Below are 17,215 nucleotides of genomic sequence, written 5' to 3'. Positions count from 1 at the left end.
AAAAAAAATGAATCTTCTAAGTCTTATGTTTCAGAAATGACTGAGATTTTTAAGTGTCTAAAAGCACTATGTGGCAAAAATATTAGATTCCATTTTATTAAGGCACTGTTTTCATTAACACTGATGAAAAATAAAATAAAAGGAGAGTTGCTTTAGAGAGATTCAGAATCAATCTTATTTAATAGTGGCTGTTTAGTGGCTTGCAGAAAATAAATTTATCTTGTTTTAGAACAATAGTTAGTACATAATAGAAAATAAAGTTAAGCTTGATTCTGAAGTAAGACAACAGTGCTGCCTCCTTGGCTTTAAAATAACAGAACACATTCAGCTCGGATTTGTTATATTATTAATCTGCTTCCTTTTTACAAAATTGTTCATCTTTGTGGCAGGAAGCAAGGCATCATAGCCTGATTTCTGTAGTCAGCAGCCAGGTTGGAGAATGAAATTACCTTCCTTCAGAATGTGATTTGTTTGCTTATGCTGCTTGTACTGCAAATACATTTTACTTCTCATTTAACTTTAATATTTTATATGAAATATGTAAAAATGTTTTAGAAATTCAACATCTTTCTCTATTTTTTGTAATTCTTAAATAACCAAAAAAATGTTTTCTAAGTGAGTCAACATACGTTGCAGAAGCTGCAATCTATTTCATTTCCATAAGTTTTAATGGCACGGATTTACTGAGTTGCAATGATATCTAAGGCACGATGCAGGCTAGAAATCAGAGATACATAGAAAACCTGTCCATGAGGAACATGTAGCCAAGGAAGGAAAAGGAATGTTTTTTGGCAAAAGATAAATAGCAGTTCCAAAAAGTGAGCCCCAAGAGCCCAGTTAGAGACCCTGACTTGTCTGTGGAAGCAAGGCTTGTCCACCCAATGGCTGTGTGCCCCTTTAGTCTTCAATCGACAGCCCTCACCCCAATTTTTATTTTGTCAGAGTAACTATTCTGCTGCTTGCTCTCACATATTTGTTTTTTTGGAATTCCTCTTAAAACTTTATTTGCATCTTGGGCTCCCTCCAATTTATCAAAGTTTACTTGTGAAAGCCTTGGCTTTTGTCTCTGCAAACTCTTACATGCAACTGTAGATTACAGTCTAAATAAAATGAACTTATTTCTGTGGCTTCTGAATGTGATTGAGAGTGAGAATATATTAGAAGAAACAATAGATACCCTTAAAGGACCAATAGAACCTTAAGATATAAAAAGTTTGTTCGGGCGTACATCCATATAGAAGATCCCAGCAATACTCATGAATAAGTAATACGATATTAAGATTGAGGGCACGTAAAATCAACATGGAGTTTGGAAAAAAATACCAGCAATTGTACTTATTATTAAGATGAGTCAACACAATAGCCAGTCCAAAGATTTCTTACTAACTTTGGAAGGAGCTTGTCAACTTTCCTTACTGACACAGAGATCAACAATGTGGAGAGAATTGAATAGTTTAATTTAATTCCTGCCCCCAAAGCTCCACTCTTTCTTTGAGAAATCTTCATGATTTTGAAAGCCCCTACATTTACCAGCCTTTAAAGATTATAGGCTGATATATTGAGGGAAATGGCAGGATTATTATACTTCGTTGTATCTTTTATGTGAGAGAATGCTACAACGCGGGTCAAGCTGGGAGAAAATATGAAGAGAAAAGAAAAGAAGAATCTTCTGATCAGTATTCAGGGAATATGGATGAATTTTTTATAAAATAAGTTAATTTTCATAATTCTTACATGAACACACACATAGAAGCATACACGCACGCATGTCACATATACTTTTTTTTTTTAAGGGCAAGGGACAATCACATCGACCTCAGCAGTGTGTTTTGAACACCTGAGTGTGGGATGATGCAACTGCTTTGTGACGCCTCGGGCCATAGTTTTCTGCTCTTTTCTTGTTGCCATCTTTTCAAAAATATTTGGGAGATTATTATCAATAAACTCAATTTTTCTGAAAAACTGGTATTTACCTGTCAAAACCTCTGCCATCTCTCACGTATGACCTGCTTCATGTGAAAGTATTAAGAAAATCTGGGTCCTTTCCAAGTCTCTTTTGCTCTCAAGCTGGTTGTTTTTATGATTTCAAGTCCAGAAGCAATTGAGAAAAATAAATACAATTAATTGCTTGCAATTAGATGATCTATCCATTTATTTAGTGCACTCTTCTCTCTGCTTTATTTCTAATTTTCAGTTTTTTTGGGTTTTTTTTTTTTGTTTTTTTTTCCTGTGATGTATTTCCATGCTGGTCAGGAGACACAGAAACACATATTCTTTCAAAGAACTGAGATTAATTCAAGGGTCTGGGTCAAGAAGGGAGAGAAATTTGCTTCTGCTCATTAGATTGTCTTCCTGAGAAAGACCTATCTCAGCATCGAAGCTGTAGGGTGTTTGTAGTACCAGCCCTGCGTCTTGCTGTAATACAATGGGAAGATTCACTCTTGACTAGAACATGATCCTGCTGTCTTTGTTACTTTGCCTCTTTCACCATGCATCTCCACCCCATTCCAGCTTCTCTTTCTGGGTTCTCTGCTGGTGTTTCTGGGCTTTAGTGAAGAATAAATTCTTATCACTGCCATTCTCTGGTCTTCAATTTAAATATTAACAAACATGCGATAGTATTGAGAATGTAGAATAGGTATTTTTTTTTTTTTTTTTTTTTTTACCACTTGCTTGAACTTTTTGAGGCTTTGGACTTCTCATGCTCAAGACACAAAGGAAAAATGATGCCGCTATTTGATTACAAAATTAAAATCCATGCAAACAACAGAAACTCTAGAAGGTGTCATGGGATAACTTTTTGAAGATGTTAATAGCTAAAAGGCGTTAACAAAAATAGTGTTGGAAGAAGTTGTAGCTGGTAGTAGTAGTAGTAGTAGTAACAGATAATCAGAGGTTAAGAGCTAGAGCAAGAGGCGATTATACCTGCAGATGACATTAAAGCTGATTCAGTGAATCCAGGTCCAGGCAAAGTCAGCTATTTCCTTTTGTCTATCTGCAGCTTCTGCCATTATCAATCTTCCTCCCAATACCATGTCTCCAGCCAAACCTCCATGGTGTCTTCTTTCTCCCAGGCTTCATCTACCAGGGGTTCAGTGTCTTAGGGGCCCTGTTTGTGGCTCTACTTTGGGTTTAATTGAAAGCCATAGGTAGTTTGCACCAGAAAATCTAGAACTAGAAAGTTCTTACAATTATCAGAGATGGAAGTGCTCTAAGAGAAGCAAGAGATGGTGAAAAAACAAAAGCTTTGGTATCATAGTAACCAATATTCAAATCCTGACTCCATTACTTCTTGCCTATGAGAACTTGGACAATTAACTATCTTCTGTGAGTTTCAGTTTTACATCACTAAAATGGGAAACATGATGCCTACTGTGTAACTTTGTGAGGCTTAATCAATGTACATGAAGTAGTAGAGTATGTGGTATAAATCTATTTCCATGTCTCTCTAGCTCTTATCTATCTATCTATCTATCTATCTATCTATCTATCTATCTATCTATCTATCATCTATCCATTTCCAGACAATGCTTACGGTATTAAGGAGCATGCAAAAATACTTGAGCAGAAGGACAGGTGTGACTCTAATTTGTTTACTTGTTTTTCACTTTGCACTGAGGAGAAAAATCACCTAATTAATGGCTTCATAATGGAGTCTATCCTCCTTCCTGCTGTGAAAGGTGACACTGTGGAGATTTTCTAAGATTTCCATCATTTTTTTGTGTGTCTTTGATTAATTATTCAGTAAACAACATTTTCATTAATGAATTATGGATCGTATTTCCTTCATTGCCCATGAAGTTCACTGTTATATTTAGTTATAATTACTATATAATCACCATGTTATAGCATTAATTGATGTCACATCAAGAAACTAACAATATTATTCTCCATAAAACTTAAAAACTATTAGTGATCACATGTGGCCTATAGTTGGCCTACGATTGTCCGTCTCTCTTCTTTGGCTGTTACCATTTTTCTAACAGATTTGAAAGGGCTTTTTAATAACTTAAATGTCCTTAAATTGTTTTCTGCTCACAACAAGATCATCTGTCTGTACACTGTTTAGTAGAGCTTACATTCTTATCCATGACCTCTGTCTCTCAAAAGACATTTATTACTAATAGCCTACACTAATGGTCAGGAAATCAGTCTGTGGCCTATTTTTCTATAGCCTTTGAGCTAAACATGATTTTTACATTTTTAAATCGTTGCAAACAAACAAAATTAAAGAATACGAGATAGAGAGCATATGTGGCTTACAAAACAAAATATTTACTACTTTACCCAATATAGAGAAAAGTTTGCCTGTCACTGAGCTAGGCTCATTATTAGCCTTTCTATTCACAGGACACTAGAAAGAAAGTGTAAATTGCAGAGCCATAGTTCTGTTATGTGGCCTCCTTCAGTCCTGACCTCTTGTCAAAACTGTTAATCTCCATGTTTGTGATTTCCATTATAGTTTTATTATCTGCATCTTAATCTCTCTCTCTCTCCCCCCAAGTTGGACTCATTCAAGCAGCAATAAGTAGAAGTAAGGGTATAAGGCTGTATTCAAGGAGACTTGATTTCTAGTTTCATCTTCATTTGTCATGTGATCTTGTTTGTGTCCATTCAGTACCTCTGGTCCTTAGTTTTATCATCTATGAAATGAAGGAGATTGACAGAATGGTTTTGAAAGTTCTTCACAGCTCTAACCTTCCAGAATTCAATCAAGTAAAATGCAAGAATCTTTAAATTATTTAGAAGCTAAACCAGCCCTGTTGGTGTTCTGGTTGAGACCTGAGAATTTTTACTTCTCTTTGAGTATCTCTGGGGACAGATTGCTCAGATCTCCATTGTCATACAATTTCAATCATAGGACATCTCTCTTTTATAGAACTGATATCATCCTTGGTGTAACTTCCATCCATTAGTCCCAATTCTTCCCTCTCAGGACGCATAGAATGAGGATAGGCCGATAGACGTTAGAACCCAGCCAGCATGCCCCACCAGGGCTTCTGCATGTGAAGCAGCCTTAATTTCTTTGAACCATTCAGCAACTTGGTTTCTAGAGACATCACTGCCACTCTGATCCAAGAACACTATAATAGATCAGAATCCCCTTAAAAGGGGCCACTGATGTCTATATTTCAGATGAGAGATCATATAGATCTGGAATGTATGACAAGCATCCAAATACAGTAGAATAGCCAGTAGACAAACTGTGTGACGCTTACTTTCTCTAAGGGCATATTCTTTCACAAAGTTTGCCTGAAATATTTTTCCTATAGGTCTATGATGACACTGCTGGAGGAGGTTATCTTGAGGATTTGATAGCCAGTTGACCTACAAGTCAGAACTGGGCAATGGGAGACTACTTACCCCATCTCCTGTGCTTGGAAAGTATGCCCTGCCTGCTATTCTCATGCTAGTAACTGTTTCAAGGATGCAACCTTAAGAGAGTAAGGTGCTGTTGAGACCATCTGGACTGATTATGCAACTGAACCCAGTTAAGGCCTCTTTATAAACTTTTAAGATTCTGGCAAGTAGATGCAGAGATCGAATTGTCTTGCAGTCACCCCAAGAGAAGTCTCCTAAGTAAGTTCCCTTGCTTATTAAACCTGCCACCTCCCAACCTGAAGAGGCCTGACTCTCTCTCTTTGGTCTCTCTTTGCCTTTTCAGTATCAGCTGGGGAACTTCCATGGTTTGGTAGCACCAGACACCAAGATTGATACAGTGTTCCCAGTAGCACCATTCCTTAGGTTAAGTCAATGAGTTTAACCATTTCTACAACAATTTAAAACCCTGAATCAGAATAAAGGAAACCTTGGGAGTTAATTTTATCCAGTCCTAGACAGGAAGTTGTTTAATTTTTTGTAAAGATTTTAAATATTTTAAATCTATGGTGTCTTTCATCTTTCATTAGAAAAAAATTGACAAAAAATTTTAATTATAAAATTAAAAATAAAATACTTAACAAAAAGTGTGACTCCTGCTTCACCACTTCAAATTCTCCAGTTCATTTCCCCAGAAGAAATCTGTTTAATTATTGATGTGCAATTACCTTGGCTTTCGTGCATCTATGATGATATATTTATATATTTTTGCTTTATCTATTTTATACATTATCTGTTGATATTCTCTTATTACGGATGAAGAGTAAGTGCTATCACTATCATTAATACCTCATCCCCAGTTACTATTTTTCTTCTATTCTCCCAATAAAGTCAATAAAATTTTATTTAAATAATGTCGATATTTATATTATATGTTATTCCCTCTAGAGCCAAATAATACACTATGATCATGTTTCTTTTCTTGTCACTTGCATAATTTTAGCATACCCATTATAAATTTTTTCTACCATTATCATTATATGACGAACAGTATTTTTTGGTGAATACTCCTTGGACGATTTCAATCTGGATTTTAAATGTCATTCATTTAGCTTCTTAAAATTTATCTGTAATTTTTTTTGAAAGCTACCATTTTTAATCAGAGGTCCATGGTAATTTTAAAGGAAATTCCCATTATGTCCTTTGGAAATTCATTTTATTCTCCTTCAACCCCACTCTTCCTGATTTGATGACCTGGAGACAACGCTTGGCTTGATCACAGTAGTTGCCAAACTCGATCTGTTCTCTACCCTATGCTATAGTTGGTTCATTCTCCATGTCTTGCTTTAAGTCTCTCTTAGTTTTCCCATCACCTCATCTAAATCTGCTTGTCTAACAAGGCCCATATTAAGCACTGTGTCCCCTAAAAAGGCCTCTGACTATTCTAATCCTCTCTCTTCTTCCTGAAATCCTATATTGTTTTTCTCACTTGATAATTGTCATATACACAGCAGTGAGAAGTAGGCACTGTAAGTTTCTTATACTACCTCTTTGCGTCCTTCATATCCTGCTCTTTCTAAGCACTTTTATTTGAATGCTCCAGGTTGTGTGATGAACCACACCACGTGTTAATATTTAAATTCTTGTCTTCTTGCTCTAGGCAGCTCAGGGATTAAAAGCTCTTGAGTACATAATATCATATTATTTTATTCTGTTTGTTTTTATTTCTAAATCACAACATAAACTCCTTTATTTTGTAGCCCCATAAAACAGTTTACATATCTCGAGAACATTGTGCACGTTTTGGGAATCACTGATGTCCTCTTTTACTGATGTTTCTTTCACCGTGGTTTGCAAAAGTATTTTAAGTTGTTTAAAAAGCACAGAAACAACTGACGATAATAATGTTAGTACAGATCAAGATACTCTAACATTTTAATTTCATACAAAATATGATGTTTTTCAGAGCACTTTTATTTGAACTGATCCTCAGGCATTTCATTAAAGAATAAATAATCCCAGTTACTTCCAACTCCCCTTAGAAAAGTTCTGTAGCTATTGCAAAGTACTTAAAAATTTTATTAGAGGACAAGGATTTTAAAAACTTTAAAAAGTTCAACTTAGATAAATAAGTTATTACTTCCTTGTGGTGACTAATCGATATATGTTGCAATGAGAGGGAGCTGTTAAAACTGTCAGTATGTACACTGAACTAAGAGCTTTGACGTACTTCTTCCTAGCACAATACAAACGCTGTAAAATATGTCTATGCACACAGAGTACATTTGCTTCCATTATTTTGGGGAGAGGACAAAGAAATTTAGTATATCATTCTTTTCTAATTTAAAGACATTTTAATCTAACTGCACCTTAAAATCAGCTTATCAAGGTTTAATTTATGTACAATAACATTCAGCAGTTTAAGTCCACACTTCAGTGCATTTTGACAAATGTTTACAATTATGCAACTACCGCTCCAGGAAGGATAATTCCCCACACTCCAGAGTTTCCTCCGCCCTGCTCAGTCTGTGCTTTCCTTCTAATCCCAGCCTCTGGAAATGACTTCTCTGCTTTTTATTTTACCTTTTCTAAAAGTTCCTATAAATGGAATCCCATAGTATGTAGTCTTTTATGTCTGCTTTCTCTCAACTTAAAGCTTTGCAGATTCGTCTGTGTCATTTCACATACCAGCAGTTAATTCCTTCTTATTGCTGAGTAGTGTTCCACTTTATGGATATGTCACAGTTTGTTTAGCCATTCACAGTTGAAAAACAATTGGATTCTTTCCAGGACTATTATTATTATTATCTGTGCATAAGTCTCTATATAAACATAGTTGTTTTTGTTTTTGTCACATAGTTACCTAGGATCATGTAGTGATTTTATGTTCAACTTTATAAGAAATTGCATAACCTCTTCCAAAGTGATTTCACCAATGTGTGAAAGCTTCAGTTATTCCTCATTTTCACCAATACTTGATATTATTAGCCTTTTGAATTTTAACTATTCTACTAGTGTTGCAGTAGTGTCTCATTATGGTTTTCCTTCAATTTCCTCAATCTCTAGTGATATTGTTCATCTTTTCTTGTGCCTAATCCATTTGCATATTTTCTTTGGTGAAAGGTCTGTTCAAATATTTTGCCTATTTTAACTTGAAATGAACGATAGACCTAGATATAAAAACTAAAGCTATTAAATGTTTAGAAAAATCATGAAAAAATATTTGTGACTGGAATTAGGCCAAGGTACAAGAAGTGTGAATCATTAAAAACATGATAAATTAAAATTGAGCAAAATTAAAAACTATGTTTTTCCAAAAATGACCTTAAGGAAATGAAAAAGCAATTCACAGACTAAGGGAAAATATTTGATAAACATGTACATAAAGAAAATATTTGATAAACATGTACATAATACATAAAGAACTCCTATAGCTTATTAATAAGATAACAACTTGATAAAAATACATGTGAATCATCTTTAAACAGAGCTTTAAAAATTTGTTCTTATTAACTAATCTGAGGTTTAATGTTGAATGTAATGATCTATTTTTAAAATGCATCTAAAACTTTCTTAGGATTTTACGTATTCAATTTGTATTATTTTTTTAAGTTTATTTAGTTGCCCTGGAACTTTATAAAATTTTGGAGTAGTGGAGTATGTGATGAGATTGCATTTTTTCACGCTCCATTTTAGGCACATTATCAGAAGAATGCATGAAGTAATGAGGAGTTTCCAAGAACAGAGGCTTCAAGTAGCTCCCTAATGAAGAGCCGACAGATACATTTAATCACATACAAGTAAGTAGGGGATATAAATGACAACTGCCTAATTTTCGTATTTCCAACAAATCCTTACTTCCAATAACTTCATGTTGAAGGACTAAAGAGTGTGCTACTGAAGAGTGTGGACACATGAAAAATAATATTCCTCCCACCTTTCCAAGTTCTTCTGGCTAAAATTAATATGTGACCGATTAAGAAAAGAAATTATGCAAAATTTATCACAACTCTATATGTGGGAGGTGCCATACGAGACCTGAAGATGCATTGGGCAGTTAAGGCTTATATGCCATTTTGGAACTAAGGAGAAGGGTTTATGGTGTGAGACTTCAAAGGGCAGGACAGCAATTCATATGCTGATGGAAAAGCAGATGTTTGGTAAATAAATGGTTGCTGGGCCATGTTTAACAACGGGACAGAGATAGGACTTTGAACAGATAGGCCTTGCTAGGTTGCTCTTTGTCTCTCACACACTAATTTATATTAAACTATAGTTATTTATGACAATATCTCCATTCCTGCAGCAGGTCCTCTATCTAAATTCCTTTGGCAGGTAAAGGAGAAATGTCAAAGGTTCTTTTTAAGTCTTTTGTGCCTTAAAAATTATCAACTTAAAAATCAATATCCCAAAAGGCATATTTTGCGGTGACAAAACTTTGGTTCCCCTCAAGAAGAAGATGAATTATTTGTTGGTCTTAAGAGATAAAAATGAAGTATCAGGTTTTTAGGTTTCTATTATTCTAAGGACCAATGACCTAGAATGAGACCAACACTCTAAGGGAAACAAAGCTCTCCTTGAGGCCAACCTCAGATGTAGATCAGGCATACACAATGCATGGGCCTCCCCAGGAAAACACTGAATGTATTCCATCAGAACAGACACCAGGAAAATGATGTGCAAGGAAGGGGAAGGTGGTGAGTTTAAGGCAGGCCTAGAAAAGCAAAGAATTAAGAGTCCGATATTAAAGATGATACCTAATGTTTTTATGGTACTTGCTTTGTGCCAAGCACTTTACCTTTATTAATTAATTTATGTATATCAAGTGTTGTACATATATTAACTTATTTTGTTCTCACAGCTGGTAATGAGGTATCTCCAGAAGATCCTTGTTTCACATATGAAACAAGGCACAGAGAGATTAGATTATTTGAGAGATAGCTTCAGGCTACACACATGATAAATGGCAGAGCTCAGACTTAAGCTCAGGAAATCTGGCCCTAGAGGCTGAACTCTTAAACAAGGACCTCTACTGCCCCTTGTTGTCATCAGTTATGGAGTGAGTTATAAGTAAGTCAAGTTGTTATTGACCATAGTTAAAAAAAATTAAATCAGTCTGCTAATGATTTACATTTGAATCAATAATATCTCAGACATCATTGAATTGCATTCTTAAATTGACATCAGTTTATTATGTGTATGTACTCTGAGGAGGAAACATATGTTGAACTAAATCAAACTGGCTCTCCAGGTCTCCAAATAGATGTTACTCAACCCAGAGCAGTGGTTCTCAGACTTCACTGGGTACATGAATCATATAGCATACTTGTTAAACTGTGGATTACTCAGCCCTAGCTTCAGAGATGCCCATACTTTAAGTGTATTTGGGGGCCTTGGGTTTGACATTTAAAAAGATCCTAAGTCTTTATTCTCCCCCTGAAACACTTCCTTTAGATCAATCTTTAAAACACTCGACTACAGATCACGATTTCTCTAAGACTGGGTTATATACTCCATATTTTGCAGCCAAAGATCTCCCCTGTAACCCATCTCAGCACTGGCCACATGGTATAGTGATTGCCTTGTATTTATCTCTCTTTTTTGGTCTTAGATGCCCCTTGAAGTCAATTCTTGATATATCTAAAATCTTCCACAGCAATTTACATATAATTGGGGCCCAAACATAATCGTGGAATAAGGAATGATTAAGTGTATTAATAAATAAATGAATGGATGAATGTAAAATGGTTTCAGATCATGCAAAACATTATCAGGTGGTTGAATTCAATATGCAAAAATGCCATATTTAGTTGAACATTTGCAAGGAGTAAGTGAAAAAAAGACATAACACATAAAGGATGCCATGAGTTCAACTCACCACTGAAGGTCATAGAATACCAGTATAACATGCAGACAGAGTCACAGCAACAGCAATAATAGATGATGACTGGGGGGATTTGTCCTACCAGAAAGACTGTCAGCAGCATGGGACTACTAATGTGTTCTGTATTCACTTTTTATCATCTACTGTGCCTTGTTGATTAATCATAATAATAGGCTACTATGTTCTGAATATTTGTGTCCCTCCAGAATTCATGTTGAATCCTAATGGGGACTTTGGGAGGTGATTTGGTAGAGCCCCCATGAATAGAATTTGTGCTTTTATAAAGCAGGCTCCAGATATCGCCTTGGTCCTTTCCACCACATAGGGCTACTTGTAACCTGAAAGAGGACCATCTCCCAACCACGTTGGCACCGTAACCTTGGACTTCAGTGCCTATCTGAACTGTGAGAATAAATGTCTGTTGTTTATAAGCCACCCAGTCTGTGGTATTTTGTTACAGCAGCCTGTAATCAAACATGGACATATTCATCGTAACGAAAGCTTGTATACCAGTTAGCTGTTAACACCAAAGTGCTGCTGCTTAATAAACCTCCAAGAACTTGGTTGCTTAAATTACTATTTATTTGACTCAGTATTCTGTGGGTCAGCAATGTGGACTGGCATAAATAAGTGGTTTTTATCTTGCCTTCTTTTCCTCTTGCACCTTTATAGATCTAATTGGTCATTCGGGGGCTAGCTGGTCAAAATGGCCTTCCTCACAAGTCTGGAAGTTGGTTGGCGTATCGCTGAGCTGATCAGGATAACTGGGTCACATGTCAAATCACTAGTAGAGTAACCTAGACTTGTCCTCATAGCAGAAATAGGATTCAAAGAGGGTGGGCTCAAGTGTTCAGGGTCTCTTGTATTAGATTAATTATAAATATGGTCGCAATTATCTATTCATACTTATCCATACCTTTTAAAATGTAAATTGGCTGTCCAATCCATCAAGAAGTAGAGTCCATTTCCCTATTCTTCGAATCTGAACTGACCTTTAGAATTGTGTTGGAAAACAGAAATGGGTAAATGTGACATTTGCTATTTCTAAGCCTAGGGATTAAGAGGCCAGTCATGCTTTTGCTAACTCTCTTGAAAACCTGCTACCACTCTATGAAAAAGCCTGAGTTTGCCTGCTAAACGATGAGCAAGCCCTGCCGAGATTAGCCAAGCACAGCCCAGATCAACAGAACCACTCAACTGTACCATAGATTTCTGAGCAATAAAAATTGCTAATTATTTGAAGCCATTGAGTTGTGGAGTTGTATGTCATATAGTGATAACTAACGATTAGCCTTCTTGAAGCATAAATTGGAACAGACACAGTTATTGCCACCTTAATTCATTGGTCAAGAAAATAAAAAAACTAACCCAGAGAGAAGGCATAACACAATTAATTCCAACTCAGAAGGAACTGTTAAGTCACACTGCAGACACAAGGAAGAATGGAATATTTTATAATCAGGCTATAACAGCTTGGAATGTTCTTTCTCCTTTTCTTCCTTTCTCCCTCTCTCCCTCCCTTCCTTCCTTCCTTCCTTCCTTCCTTCCCTTCCTTGCTATTCCTTCCTTCCTTCAACTTTCTTCAGCCTTCAGCCTTCTAGCCTTCCTTCAGCTTCCTTCCTTCTTTCTTCCAGCACTCTTCTTCCTCTGTATTTATATGTGTGCATGACATAGAGGAGGGAGGAGAGAAAGAGAGAGGAAGAAAGGGGCAGAGAGTGAGATTACTCTTTGTATTTTCTACAAATACACTTTGTATTTAGTGTTTCAAAGGGATGTTCACTTTCTTAAATTGAGTTAATTATATTCATCTAAAGATAGTTGCCTAGTAGAGTTTTTTTATTTTTTTCCCCCTTATAGGAATAGGAACATCAAGCCCTGATTGATGCATGTAGGTTTTGTTGTTGTTGTTGTTGTTGTTTGTTTGTTTGTTTGTTTTGACATCCATTCCTTGGAAGTAAAACAAAGTACAACTTGATTATAGTATTCCGAAACAATGCTTGTGATGTTACTTCAAGACTTACAGTTAACGTTTTACTCCTTGAGGCTTCAGCATTGCCTATGACTGTCACTTTGTTCCTTCCATTAGACAAATATCACGAGATTTGAGTTTTGGAGGAAGATTTAATTTGGCATACTTAATGGTAGATTAAGTATTAAAGATGTACCACCTCCCTTTCTGGACACTAGTGCTAATTATAATACCTTTGGTATTATAGAGGAATTTTACAGGGTAACGGTGTAGGCAGTCATTCTTGAGGGTGCACTTATAAAAACTATGTTTTTAATATTTCTAAAAAGGAGTTACTAGAACTTTCTTTCATGAAGAAGTTGTTTTACTGTTAGTTCTTCCAGCTTTTCCACACACGCATACACACAAATAAATTTCAATTTTTAATTTGACATTCTCATTCAGACTTCTGATTGTAGTTTTTATCAAAGTCACTAAATTTAAAGCAACATGCCAGCACATTTCTTACCAGAATGGTGGATATATTAGGGGACAGAAATTCTGAGATGTCCTTCAAGGACCAATCAAACAGGCACATCCTGCTTTGTATCTAGAGTGTCCTACTTTGCTGTGATCCTGCAATACTACCATCATTGCACTATTAATTATTCAGAAACTTTACTGTGCCCAGCAATATTTTATGCTAAGCGCTAAGTGCACACAGCAGATATGACACATGATCCATATAGATTAGGAAAATGACCTATACTGAGGTCCTATTATGTGCAGGACATTTGATATGCATTATTCCACTTTTGAGATAAATTTATTACCTTAGTAAATGAAGACCTCTGAGGGTTAGATTAAGTAACTTGCTGAAGATTTCACAACTGGACAGCAGTAGAGCCAGGATCCTGATCTGCAACAATTGTCTATAAAGCTGGGCCCTTTTCACTTTACCACAGGTTTGTAGAAGTTCTTAGAGTCTAGTTAGAAAAGTAACGCATGCATAAACAGTAGTGATATAGAAATTATTGTGTATATTGTAATTTCTCTTAAGGAGAGCAAGGTATTGAGTTAATCCTCAGATAAGATCTTTATGGGTAGAGGAAAAATGGTCACCTTGTTGCTAGGATTGTCGGATAAGTGGGTTACAAGTCTACATCCCACCTAGTGATAACTCCAGCAACAAGGGAGTGTCTCTTTTGCAACAGTTCAACCAGATTGTATACGATTCTCATTACCCAGCTTAGATTACCTATCTACACGAGAACTCTTTGTATGGCAAGAGTCACATAGCCATTTTTAGTGGTCAATCCAACTCAGACAACAGGGATTGAAGTTTGGGGATGGGCAGGTTCTGCAAATCAATGATATTTAACAGAATAATGTACATTAAGCAAAGTCAATAGATATCTACCACCACTAGGCAATAAATAGAATATTTAGTGAAACAAGTATTGGCTTTGTTTATTCATTTATTTAATTTGTTTCCATTTATTTGGGTAGTGGTGAAGTAGCAAATAAAGCTTCATTTGAAAGTTGGGACCATATTATTTAGGACCTGGTGATGACTGTCTTCTTTATATTTCATATGAAGAGAAGGCTATAATTGAAGCATCTGCAAAGACCTGTCTTGATGCCATTGTTATTTTCTCTCTGCTGATGTTATCGATTTTCAGACTTTCTTTCTACATACATTTTCCAGATTTCTTTCCCTTCCTAATAGTGTCTGAGAATGCCAAGGCACTCTATTGTTACTATGCCATTCTGGAGCAATGTGTTTACTGACCAACTGAATTCCAATCTTTTGCAGATTTCCTTAGAGGAGTCATTGTTTCATAATGAAGCCTTACTAATTACTCCTTTTGCTCAGAGGACTTGGGCCTGTAATTAAACACCTTGGACTTTTTCATTAATATGATTGTTTTTCTAACACAGATCTTGATTTACTACTGATACAGCCACTCAATTTAACAAATATTTTTATATGAAAAAAAAATGTTTAATGCTATGGTACAACAAAAGAGTTGGTAGGGCATGTTGCTACACTGACTCATTTTCTGTACATTATCTCCTTCAATTCTCCAAACAGCGCTTCAATGTAGATGTGTGTATAGTGTCATTCTTATTTTTTGAAGTTACTGAAGGGGTTAATGACTCAATCAAAACTGGAATGCACGATATAGGATTTAGAAGTAATGCAATGCAGAAAATAATTCAATTAATCCGAGAAACATTAAATGACCACTTAGCCAGAGCAAAGTATTGAACTAAGCACAGGGGACATAAAAATAAATAAGAAATTATTTCTGCCTGCGAGTAGACTGTAATTGAAAATAGACTTGTAAAAACATATACCATATTCAAGATGATAAGTAATAAAAAATAAAGTGGTCTGTATAAATGCAGAGAGTATACTGAGGAAGGAGAAAATAGATGCCTGAGGCCATCAGGAAAAGCTTGTATTCTTTAAGTTCAGTCACTGAGGATGAGAAGGACATTCTGAGAAGTGGGATGGGAAAGCAAGAGAGTTGATGAGTATTCATGACTTGGGAAACAACATGTGCAAATGCACAACCCCCAAATGCCTAGCAAACAGGGATAGGGCCAAACCTAGGCAGGTTTATGTGTGGATGGCTCAGAAATAGGAGGTCCTTTAAGCTGGCATTGTTTGTTTGTGTTCTTATTTATGTATTCATTTTATATTTGTGTATTTATATCCACTTCCTTATTTAGAAAGAAGTGACTTACCCCTAATTGGAGTAGTAATCAAGAAAGGAGTCTCCTGGGGCGATGCTGGGTCTCTCATTATCCTAAGCAGTTCACATCCACCCAGAAATTTCTTCTCGGAATAAAAGCCCTTTAGTAAACCAGTCACACCTCTGTGTAATTAAATCTTGACTTTACAAATATTAACTCTAGACCTCAAGCAGCCTTCCAAAATGCTCCTTCCAATTAATGCAATATTTTCTCTGAAAGTAGATCTAGTCTATACAAATGTCTCCTTCATGTTACATTAGAGCGATGATTTACTGATGGGTGTCCTGGGCAGCAGCCCAGCTGGCCTTTTGGCTAGGAACGTAGTCAGCATGGGGAGGAGGGGCAGACTTCAGTCAGAGTGGAGGGAAGGTGACACTCGGTTTTCTGTGCCAAGTACAATGTTTGGACTAAAGCATCCAGCTTGAAGCATTGTTATTTTTAGGAAAGTAGATCTGGAAAGGGCATTCTCTGGACTTGTTAGATGGACTCGAGGAGGGAGTGAGTAGAAGCGGGGAGACCAGAAGGAAGACTACCATGAGAGTAAAAGAGAACTCGAGGACCTGACTTAGGGAAGTGAAAATGCCTAAGCAAGGTGCACCACTATTTTAGAAGACATTTTTGTGGTATAACCAACAGAATTTAATGATGAGTTGTTAGTGACACTGGAGGAGGAAGGAGTGACAGGCAAAGTGAGTATCAGGTCAAACCCAAGAATTCTGATTATGGAAACTGGATAGCTGGTGCCGTAAATGACTGAGAATTCAGAAAACGATGTTAACTTGGACAGAGCTGGGAAAGGAAGTGGTGGGAAGAAGCAACCATTGTGGACATTAATATTAGGTTTCTTTAGAGCAGCTAAGTGAATTTTCTAGGAGACAGTGGTAAGTTGTGGTAAACTAGCTCTGCATTCAGACTCTAGTCAGGGAAATTAATATTTTGTAATTAACTCACTTGTGCAATTATCATGCTAGAAGTTTCCGGTTAGAATTCCACAAAAATAAAATGCTAATGAGAGGTGAATAAAAATGCCTTTCTTCAGTGTTAACATGGTAATATGTACACAGTGAGGAGAGGCATGGATGAATTACAAATGCTATCCCACTACTCCAGCTACTCTACTTGAGACATTTTTAAAAGATGAGCTTAATAAAATATGTAAAAGTAATTACAAAAAAGAAACTGATAGTGATCAATTAATTCAGTGATAACCGACACAACCTCCGGTGATTGTTCTTTGAACCTAAGTACACTGCTAAACAAGTTCAATGTTGCCTAGAACCTTGAAACGATGATCTTAATGA

At 36.1% G+C, this 17,215-nt stretch overlaps 1 long non-coding RNA gene across 2 annotated transcripts in view; it reads left to right on the top strand.

Moving 5' to 3' along the window:
- LOC120609112 (uncharacterized) overlaps nt 1–17,215 on the top strand; it is a 155,017-nt gene that overhangs the window by 98,488 nt on the left and 39,314 nt on the right. Inside the window, exon 4 of one of the 2 annotated variants that reach the window (XR_005654676.1) lies at nt 9,016–9,119. This is a non-coding gene — a long non-coding RNA (uncharacterized LOC120609112). Of the gene's footprint in view, nt 1–9,015; nt 10,153–17,215 lie in introns of those variants that run through there. The other variant, XR_005654675.1, reaches the window with a different exon arrangement.

This window comes from Pteropus medius, unplaced genomic scaffold (assembly GCF_902729225.1).
Source record: "Pteropus medius unplaced genomic scaffold, Ma_sr-lr_union100, whole genome shotgun sequence".
In the NCBI taxonomy this organism is placed as follows: domain Eukaryota; kingdom Metazoa; phylum Chordata; class Mammalia; order Chiroptera; family Pteropodidae; genus Pteropus; species Pteropus medius.
Note: the sequence above shows the minus strand (reverse complement) of the source record. Positions and strands in the feature narration are given on the sequence as shown.